Source organism: Peromyscus maniculatus, chromosome 10 (genome assembly GCF_049852395.1).
Source record: "Peromyscus maniculatus bairdii isolate BWxNUB_F1_BW_parent chromosome 10, HU_Pman_BW_mat_3.1, whole genome shotgun sequence".
Lineage (NCBI taxonomy): Eukaryota > Metazoa > Chordata > Mammalia > Rodentia > Cricetidae > Peromyscus > Peromyscus maniculatus.
The window spans coordinates 75826614-75837077 of NC_134861.1; the positions used below are offsets into that span (position 1 = coordinate 75826614).

A 10464-nucleotide genomic window follows, 5' to 3' on the forward strand; every position below is an offset into this window, starting at 1 on the left:
GCCCGGCAATTTTTATATTGGAACCAAAAAGGAACAGTATCTCTGTCCACAGATGACACCATGCACAATCAGCATTAAAAAAAAAAAAAAGACTCAAGTGATCAGTTCTAAACACACAAAGATCCAAATAACACTAAACGTGTTCAGTTGATTGTGCCCATTAGTGTGTGTGTGTGTGTGTGTGTGTGTGTGTGTGTGTGTGTACGCACATGCATGTACAAGTGAATGTTGAGTAATTAGAAAAGATGAAGTCATGAATTTTGTAAAAAAAAAAAAGAAAGAAAAAGAAAGAAAGAAATGGAGGACACTGGAGGAGTTGGAGAGGGAAGAGAGAGAGGTGGGAATGATACAAATATAGTACTTAAGTAAGAAATTCTTAAAATTCTTTTAAGATTTAATTTTAAAAACATTGGAACAAAATACTTTAGCAACAGACCTATATACAAAAATCAGCTATATTTCTATACGTTAACAATGAGATCCTGAAAATATAATTGGTAAAACATTACAATAGTATCATAAATAGTTTAAAAAGTAAAAATAAATTTGATGAAAGACGTATGATACTTATATACTTCAGGTGATTTGAGTAGGTATGGCCCCCATAGACTCATGTGTTTGAATGCTTGGCCCATAGGGAGTGGCACTCTTAGGAGGTGCAGACTTTTTAGAGTAGGTGTGGTCTTATTGGAGGGAGTGTGCCACTGTGGGAGTGGGCTTTGAGGTCTCCTATGCTCGAGCTATGCTCAGTGGGTATACAGATGTAGAACTCTCAACAACTTCTCCAGCACTGTGTCTGCCTGTGCACTGCCATGTTTCCCACCATGATGATAATGGAATAAACCTCTGAACTGTAAGCCAGCTCCAATTAAATGTCCTTTTATAAGTGTTGCAATGGCTGTGGTATCTCTTCACAGCAGTAGAAACTCTAACTACACACTTCAAAAGTATCCTCATGCAAAAATGAGTACACAAACATAACCAAGTTGGTTTGATGGCTTAAATGGTGTCCCTCAAAAAATCCCTTAGCTGAAGCCCTAACCCTTATAATTTTTATATAGAAATAAATATATTGTAGCAATCAGTTAAGATGATACTTGTTGGAATATGGTGAGGACCTAAGCCAGTTTCTAATGTCCTTATATAAAGAATAATGTATGAAGAGAAAGAAGTATGTACAAAGGAATACAATGAATACCCAGGGCAAACTCCAACTGTAACAAATTTCAAAGTTTGATTTAAAACAAAACAATATAAACAGAAGTGAAGAGAGAGAGTAAGCAGATTGCTCCTCATCTCCTCATATCATACATCTAGACTCAAAAGTGGTAAGAAAATAAATGTCTATGGTTTAGGCTACCTCAGTTTGATTCTTCATAGGCATCCCTTAAACCTAATATAGTCATTAGTATTTCCCAATTTTATTTACTAGTTCAGTGAAATTCCACTATCTTAGCTGGGTTTTTGCTGACATTGAAAAGTTATCTTCACAAGACTAATACTGCTATTTAAAGAACTCAATATAAGGAAAACAATCTAAAAAGATGCAAGGGGAAATAAGTTGGAAGGTTCATATTTTCTTATTTTAAAACATGTTGAAGAGTCATAGCAATTAAGACAGTGAAGTATGGTATAAGAACCCACAGGAACATCAATGGACTAGACTGATAATTCAAGTATTTGGCCAACTATTTTAAGCAAACAAATGATAATAATCAAAATGGGAAAGAACAATATTTTCAAAACACAATGTTTTAGATAGGCAGTGTTGGTGTATCCCTTTAATCCCAGCACTTGGGAGACAGAAGCAGACAGATCTCTGTGAGTTCAAGGCCAGCCTGGTCTACAGAGCCTACAAAGTGAGTTCCAGGGAGTTAGGACTTTTATACAGAGAAAACTTGTCTCAAATAAATAAATAAATAAATAAATAAAGGAAATAAATAAATAAAGGTAAATAAAATATAAATAAAAAATAGAGTAAACATACTACATAGTACATATGCTATGTAAAAAGGAAAAATGCTTAATCTTTTCTTTATAGCTAATATAAATAATATAACCTCAGGTGGGCCATGGAAATCAATACAAACAACACTACTACACAGCTATTAGAAGGAAGCCTAAGCCTGGGGGCAATCTTTCCTGATACTGAATTTGCTCATAATCTTTGGATTTAAGTACGAAATCACATGAGGAAAAGTGGGAACATAGGAATCCATAGCAAGTTCAGTTTCTAATTGTACAACTCTAATTTCCAAGTGAATAAACATGCCCATCTCCTTTTCATCCACCATCATAATGCAATTATATTCATTTTGACATCTCCTTCCAAACTGTATGCCTACCCATAAGGTAAAATTACAAACTAAAATAATCTTACATGTTATGATCATAATAAAAACAAGAAGGTGAAGCAAGTGGTTAAAATGAAAACAGAATGAAATGGAATACTTTGCAACAGTAGAGCTGAAGAAGGACTTGCCCTGATAGTCGGTAAGGCCATACTGCAATTCAAAAAACCAAACAACTTAAAAATTAGCATTGAGTTTTATATTTCATCAAGTAAAATATACAAATGACCAACAAACTCACAAACAGTACTCACAGCAGCAATCATTAAGGAAATTAAAAGAAAAACCAGAACGAAATACCACTTCACAAACTAGGATGATTACATTCCAAGGGACAGGTTGATAACTAGTGCTGTCAAAGAAGGGGCTAAACTGCTATCTTCCTATGTTGCTGATGGGAATGCTGGGAAAGAAACATGCTATCAATTTTTGGAAGTTTGCCAGTGTGTCAAACAAGTAAATACAGTGTTGTTATCTCATCAAGCAACTCCAGTGCCAAATGGAAGAACTGAATATTCCTAACCCAAATGCTCCTTTTCTAGGTTAGCAGACTGAATATTCTCAACCCCAAATACTCCAAATTTCAGACAATTGAAGTACTGGCATGATGATCATGAAGCTTCAGAGTCTGCTCATTTCAGACAATGATGAACTAATAGTCTAAATGGATACTTGAAAATTTAGAACATTAAGAAATCCCAAACATGTCAGATACAGCATACCAAACTACATAACTAATGTAATTAAAAACATAAGCCTAAAATGTAGACATATTTCCTAGCAACATCATTCATAGTATTTGGAAGCAAAAATGGTGCCAATGTATACCAGCTAATAAATAGGTTAATTAAATGTGGTACAACTATGTAGTGGAATAATTAAGCCTTGAAAAGAAATGAAGGTATTATTCTTGCTAGAGCCTATATGAAACCTGAGAACCTGCCACCTGATGGAGTCTATGTATTTCTTGATTCCATTTATATGCTATTTTCTCTATAGCCAAATTCAGAGATAAGAATTAGGTTAGAATTGATATTAGTTGGAAGTGCAGAACTAGAAATAGCTGCTATCTTGTAGGCTTTCTGTAATTTGTGTTGTTGTTGAATTCTAACTTTAAACCATGGTGGTCCCATAAAATTCAGGAGGTTATTCCAATTTTTTGTATCTGTTGAGATTTGCTTTGTGACTAGGTATGTGGTCAGTTTTAGAGAAGGTTCCATGGGGTGCTGAGAAGAAATTGTACTCTCTAGTGTTAGGGTAGAATGTTCTGTAGATATCTATTAAGTCCATTTGAGTCATAATATCTGTTAGTTCCCTTATTTCTCTGTTAAGTTTCTGCCTGGCAGACCTGTGCACTGGTGAGAATGAGGTGTTGAAGTCTCCCACTATTAGTGTGTGGGGTCTGATGTGCGATTTACGCTTTAGTAATGTTTCTTTTACATGTGTGGGCACCCTTTCATTACACCTGCACTGCTAAACAATATATATTTACTGTAAGGATTTTTGAAGTTCATTTTCCTCTCTACCATCACCTTCAGTTCATAGGCCAGGGAACGTTCTTGAATTCCTCCCTCCATGTTCATAATTCTTCACAGTTTTCACCAAATGATTTTATGGAATTTCTAATTCATTCATAAGCCTTTCAATAAAGAAGGTAGTAAACGAATGACTAATCAATTAGGTACTATCTACCCTCCCCCATTTTTCCTTTATTAATAGGTATCAAGCTTTAAATTGGAAATTCAATTCTTGAAACGAAATCACAGAATTGGTCAGTGGGTAGAAGAGGGTTGTGAGTAATTGGAGTAGGAGAAAAGGAAACAAAGCATACGGGAATTACCTGAATTCCCGTAGTTTCTCATGCATCGAGCAGGATTTGAGCAATCCTTTTCCATGAAGTATAAGTGATCTGGAAGGCTTCATGGTACAGGAAGGTGCTGGCATGAACTCCGTCATATACTCACTCACACAAATATGCACTGAGTGACTCCTTCATCCTTCTGCAACTTGAGCTAGTCCTTGCGTGTTCTTGAAAAACAGCCGATGCTCATAATGAGACGAGTCTTTGTTGTTTATGCACTGCCTTTTTATATGAGGATATAAACTAGATGGAAAATCATATGCAATGTACTAAACAATAAAGACAATAATAAAAGAAAAGAAAATAATGAGGGAGGGATGAGGCAACATATCAGCAATGTTTAGGAAACTTCCCTCAACCCAGTTGCCCCAGGTAGTGTGTGAGAGAACAAAAAAAAAAAGGTGGGGGGAGGTTGTTTTAACTGTGCTTTGGACAGTCTTTGAAGTTCATTTCTGCTTGTTAAACCACAACACTTTTAACTATATAGAGAAGTGGAAACAAAACCTACTGGGCATAGAAAAAATGTAAATTGTCACTAAACTATATGCTGCGCATTACTAGTGTGTTTGTAATAAAATAAAAGTTCTAAAATGCCAGGGGAAAAAAATCTACTGTGATGTTGCAAAAAGAAATGGAGGCAGTTTAAATGAAATCTTACCAAATGTCATGGGAACATTGTTTAGAGAATTGCAAGACAGATAATATTAGCAGAGAGATGACTAACATTTCATACATTCCTCTGGGAGTATTTTTACTCACAATTCCCATGAGAAGGCACTGAAATCATTTCATGAAATAATCAACAATTTATTCAGCAACTATAAAATTGGTATAAACTTTTGACGTTCAAGGAAAGTGTGTTCACTTTGATAATGTGTGTTTACATTCTAAAGATCAAAGCAGTATTTTAACATTGGCATGCTACGACTCCATTTTAAAATATTTCCTTAAAAGCACTGTTGGATGTGTGAGCACAAATTCAAATTTCCCCATTCTTTTGTATCTCAAACCTCTTTTATTCCAATAACACAAATTCACATTTTGGGAAGAAGAAAGACAAACACCAAAATGTGGTAACACTAAAGCCCAGGTTTGAAAGATGAAGTAAATCCAAGATACTAGAAGAGCTCTGATTAATAAGGATTCTAGAATCCAGCAATAATATACATCACAGGGCCAAGTACAGAAAGATGTAATGTTAATGACCAAATACATCAAAAAAGATTTAAAGGTAGATTTTATTGAATGACATCCAACAGCCTTAGGGAGATCACATGCCTTTGTTTGATTTTCCAATTTGTCTAAGTCACCTCATGAAGACACTTGACTTAATATTTTATAACCATTGACATATTAAAATGGATTTGTATATTCACTTTGGAAATGGACATGACATGTGTTGTAGTGGTAGAGACTAGGGTTAGAAAATAAAATAGAAGCCTTTAATCCCAGTACTCAGGAGGCAGATGCAGGCAGATCTCTGTGAGTTCCATGTCAGCCTGGTCTACAGAGTGAGTTTCAAGACAGCCAGGGCTACACAGAGAAATCATGAATTAAAAAAAAAAAAAAAAAAAAAAAAAAAAAAACAAAAAACAAAAAACAAAAAAAAAAAAACAAAGAAAAAGATTAGTTAAAATTCCTTTAGTAATTAATATCTTAAAAGAAGAAAATTAAGCATTGTATCAATCTCCTACATGAAAATGCTTTACCTAATTTATATGTACTAATAGATACACTTTCTTGAATACCTTAGAAACATAAAAAATGATTAAAATTTTCATCAAGTTTAACTAAAAACTCAGAAGAGAATTTAAGAAAACACTAACAAAAAATTCTAACACAGTTGTCAAGAATAGTCAGTTCAAACATACATATGTTCAAATCATCAATTAAAATATTACAGTATTTTTAACAGCTAGTGTAAATCATACTCAAAGCAAAGTAAATTGTATATAAAATCAAGTTCGTGATTAGAAAACTATGTATTTTAACAAAATGGTATGTGGCCACAACCCACTCACTCTCAAATATGAAAGCATTGTGTTTTACAGAAGAGAAAAAAATAAAAATTCTTTCCTAATGACATAGATATATTTCACCTAAATTTTAATTTAGTTCTATCCATAGACAGGAGATGAGTACCCAGAAGTCAAGGAGAATTAAAACAATAATAAATATTGTTTGACATAGTTGTTAAATTTTAGACATTAATGAATGGACCATTATAATGAAAACTGTGGTTTGTGTAATTTGTGAATGAAAATAAATATGAAATATAAATCCACTTTTAAAATAATAAAACGTTTCTGGTTTCTATCATCAAAATTGGCTCATGTGTATCCTTGAGTTTTTAACTTCTTGAGCTTATAATATTTAAAAAATATTGTTTTTCCTTTAAGAAAAAAATTTAAAAATAAAATTGTCAGTTGTGAGGTATTTTCATGTACTTCTATCATATCAAACAAACATCCTGCTATTTTTAGGATCTGATTATATTAAAATGACCTCAAGTGATTGAAAGTGAGGTATTTGGTTTTTTTGTTTGTTTGTTTGTTTTGTTTCTTTGTTTGTAGCTTAAGGAAAGTAAACAACCTCCCAGGAATTGTTTAGTATTTGCTTAAACCTTCCCTTTACAATGCAATTTATGCAAATCAAAATGTATCCTTCCATCTCACTATTCCAAGCGGAAAGACTTGTTGGAGGAGTCCTTGCATTAATCAGTGTCTCAGCTTCATTCCTAGGATTGTGATGAGGGACACTGATGGGGAAATGGGCGCTGAAAGGAGACAGGGCATACCTAAGCGCAGGGGATTGTTCATTCCACTGTACTGCAAAACTTCACTTTGGACTCATTGCCAACTTTTGACGCTGTTTGAATCTGTGTCCTTAGTGAGTAAGAAAAAGAATCTATTAGAATGTTTCCAACTGAACCAGTAATTATCAATTAATAAAATAATCACTGTAATATACCTCTACTTAATTTAATACTGTCATATACTGATATTTCTTAATAAACATACAGTGACATTTATAACAGATGCAATTCAACACTATGCACAAACTTTGATGGTGGTTACATTTTTAACTGCATATTTTAACTGTCAGATATTGCTAGCACCTCCAGCACCATGTAAATATATGTTCTTGAGTAATATAATAAAGCTTTCCAAAAGCCTGCAGATTAAATATTACTATCAGTTCATGTTTATCTGCTTAAAAACTATGTGGTTATGCATTTGTGTATCCATATAAAGATATACAGATATAGATATATATATACATACATACATACATATAATTTAAACTTGGAAAATGATTCTAAAGGAATTTCTACTTTCTCTAAATAGAAATAAGAATTCAGAATGATTTTCTAATTCCTGTTACAAAGAAGCAACTGACCAGCTGTGAATTGCAGGGCCCTTCGTGTGGACCAGGAGTTACTACATCAGATGCCACCCAGACTCACTTTCTTATTTACTCTATTGACTGTTGGTTTGTGAATACTAATACATTTCAGTGATTCTTGGGAGTATTAACCAGAGTTCAAGTATTACAAGACATGAGGTCAGACTGGAGATATGGCTCAGCGATTAAGAACACTTGTGCTTGCAGAGGACCGATGTTCAATTCTCAGCACCCATATGGTGCTCACAACCATCTATAGCATCTGTATCAAGGGAACCCATGCCCTTCTCTGACCTTAATGGGCATCAGGCAATGCAAATATACATGCAGACAAAGCACACATACTCATAAAATAGAAAAAAAAAATCTTTAGAAGTTGTTTGAAACATATGAGATTTCCCATAGTATTTGTGGAACAGGGGTAACCAAGTCTGGGATTTTAGCAGAAGGTTCAAGTCAGCAACCATGACCCTTACTTTTTTCTATTGGCCACTAAGAAATACACACCTTAGGAATGGATTTTCAACATATCTTCTCCCAAATATATGCATAGAAAAGGGCACTAGCACATATTCTATATAGCTACATCCTATATCCAGTGCCTGAACCATATACAGTTTTAACTGTAGCAATGAAAAGTAAGCTGTGTGAACAGGAACCAGGAGACAGGCTGTGCTCTGTGTTTCCTGTTCATATGTTGTCTCAGCTGTTTTTCGCTTTACAATTTCAGCTAAAGAATGTCCATTTATCACGTAATGCTAATCAGTTATCATTCTGCTCCACATTTTGTACAAAACAGTGCTGGGAAGTCTGTTCTGGATTTGATGGATAGCCAGAATGGGACAGCACATAACCAAAAAAGGCATAAATACTCACAGATGTCTGGTCATACAGATGAGTTAAAATCAAAGAAAATTAGAGCCGGATAAGACAGACGTGATCATAGAGCACATCAGGGAGCGTTAACTTGCTTTTTTCTTCACCTTCCTCGTCCAAATGGACTTTCTTCTCATTAAAATAAATATTCAAAAGCAGAAGGTCTTCATTTGTTTCTTTAAACGGGTATATTTTTTTTTCTCCAAATGTAAACCTCACATCATGAAGACAAAAAGCAGAAATCCTGTTTATTACCAAAGACACACAAAATGCAGTCCAAGTCCAAATCAGAGCATATGGTGCAAATTCCACTACTCTTAGGCGCTCCAGCATCCTCCTCCTACCCCGTCACCCCACTATTGTTCTGCCTTGGATAATTTGTTTATATTTCCTTATTTAAGAACCATTGAACTGGAGCCAATTTTTGCTGCACCAAAGTAATTGGCTAGCTGAAAATAAGGCAATCATTTTACTGTTTATCTCTTCCACGATTTTGTATAATTCGTCAGGTGCTGTCTGATTATTATGTCTCCCACAAATGAATTTTTTTTCTGCTGGAAATTAACTGCTTCACATTTGGTGGCCTGTGTGTCAGTCTTTTGTTCATGTGTTTCAGTGCTCTCTTTTCACGTTGAAGACCAACCATTCCTTTCACACCCACCCACAGAAATTATTGCATATTAAATAGACACAGCCGCTGCTTAGTAGCTTATATTTGTCCATAAAGATACTCAAGTGATTACTGCTATTTTCTTTTGTATCCCATTAACAGATAAAAATGTAGGACTATAAAAATTTTTTTTTCTTCCTGGTAATTTTCTTCTCACTTTGTATGTGTCAAAATGCAAAATAAAAATAGTATTTAACTTTAAGTAAGATAACTTAAAAGTATTGGATGTTTGCTTAACAAAAGTTAGAAATAATAGGCCGTTGAGTCAAATGGTGATCAAGCAATGAGCATTAAGTATTAGGAAAGTTTTAGTAAGTTGAGCCCCGTGAAGTAGGTTGTGAAAGGCTGTCTGGTCACTTCAACAAGATTTGAAAAACTAAATGATGGTTATCTCGGAGAAGGCCCAGAATAACCATTCACTTCAAATTGTTGTCATCTGAAGTCATTTTCCAGCACAGATTTTAGGGATATGATTTTCCCTCTATTTATTTGATCTGGAATTGTTAGAAGAAAATTGGCTTTAGCATATATATCTAGTTGTTCCTTTTTCCAAGCTAGAAAAAAAGATGTCATTGTATTACTAAGTAGAAAATAGAAAGCACTGTTTCCCACATATAAAAGACCATTCCTACAAACTTAACCACTAATGCCATCTTTTTTTCCTTGAACCAGAATGAAATTTTGCAAGTTTTGTCAGAGCTTTCAGATGAGTTAGCATATGGAGACCATCCTCTCTTGAAATCTGAATATTTCAAAGGAAAGTTAAAAGAACATAGGGAATTATAAATGATGGTGGAATATTTCTCCTGGTCAGTAATAAGTGAGAAAAACATAATACAAAGAGATGAATATATAAATCTAAATTCAGCCATAAACTTATGATTTTGAACATCATTTTTCAAAAATTGTGAAGAATCATTAAATAGATTAGTTACATTTCAATTTAAGATAAAGCTCTCTTGAGCCTGTTACGTTTAACTTAATTCAACCCATGATTTTTTTAGTAATTCTTGTATATAAAGCCTTTGCTAACATGAAAATTGATGCTAGAACACCAGTACTCTAAAACCAGAGCAATTAATTTCAGCATGATTCAAGGATGTAGAAGACATGCTTCACTGTCTTCCATTCGACAAAGAATAGGTTTGTAGCAAGCTGTAATATAAATTCAGGATCGATATTAATTCAGTAATCCCAGACATATCTCCAATAAGGACTAACAGTATCTATTTCTACGCAAAAAGAAGTGCCATTAAATACATTCACCACAAACAGAGGGAGAAACATATTACTCTCATGCT

At 34.0% G+C, this 10464-nt stretch overlaps 1 long non-coding RNA gene across 1 annotated transcript; it reads right to left on the reverse strand.

Moving 5' to 3' along the window:
* Positions 1 to 4576: 4576 nt before the first annotated feature.
* Positions 4577 to 9274, reverse strand: LOC143267527 (uncharacterized). The gene is made up of 3 exons (XR_013042668.1): positions 8494 to 9274; positions 7010 to 7097; positions 4577 to 5745 (listed from the first exon to the last, which is right to left on the reverse strand). It is a non-coding gene; the product is annotated as an uncharacterized LOC143267527 (long non-coding RNA).
* Positions 9275 to 10464: the final 1190 nt, after the last annotated feature.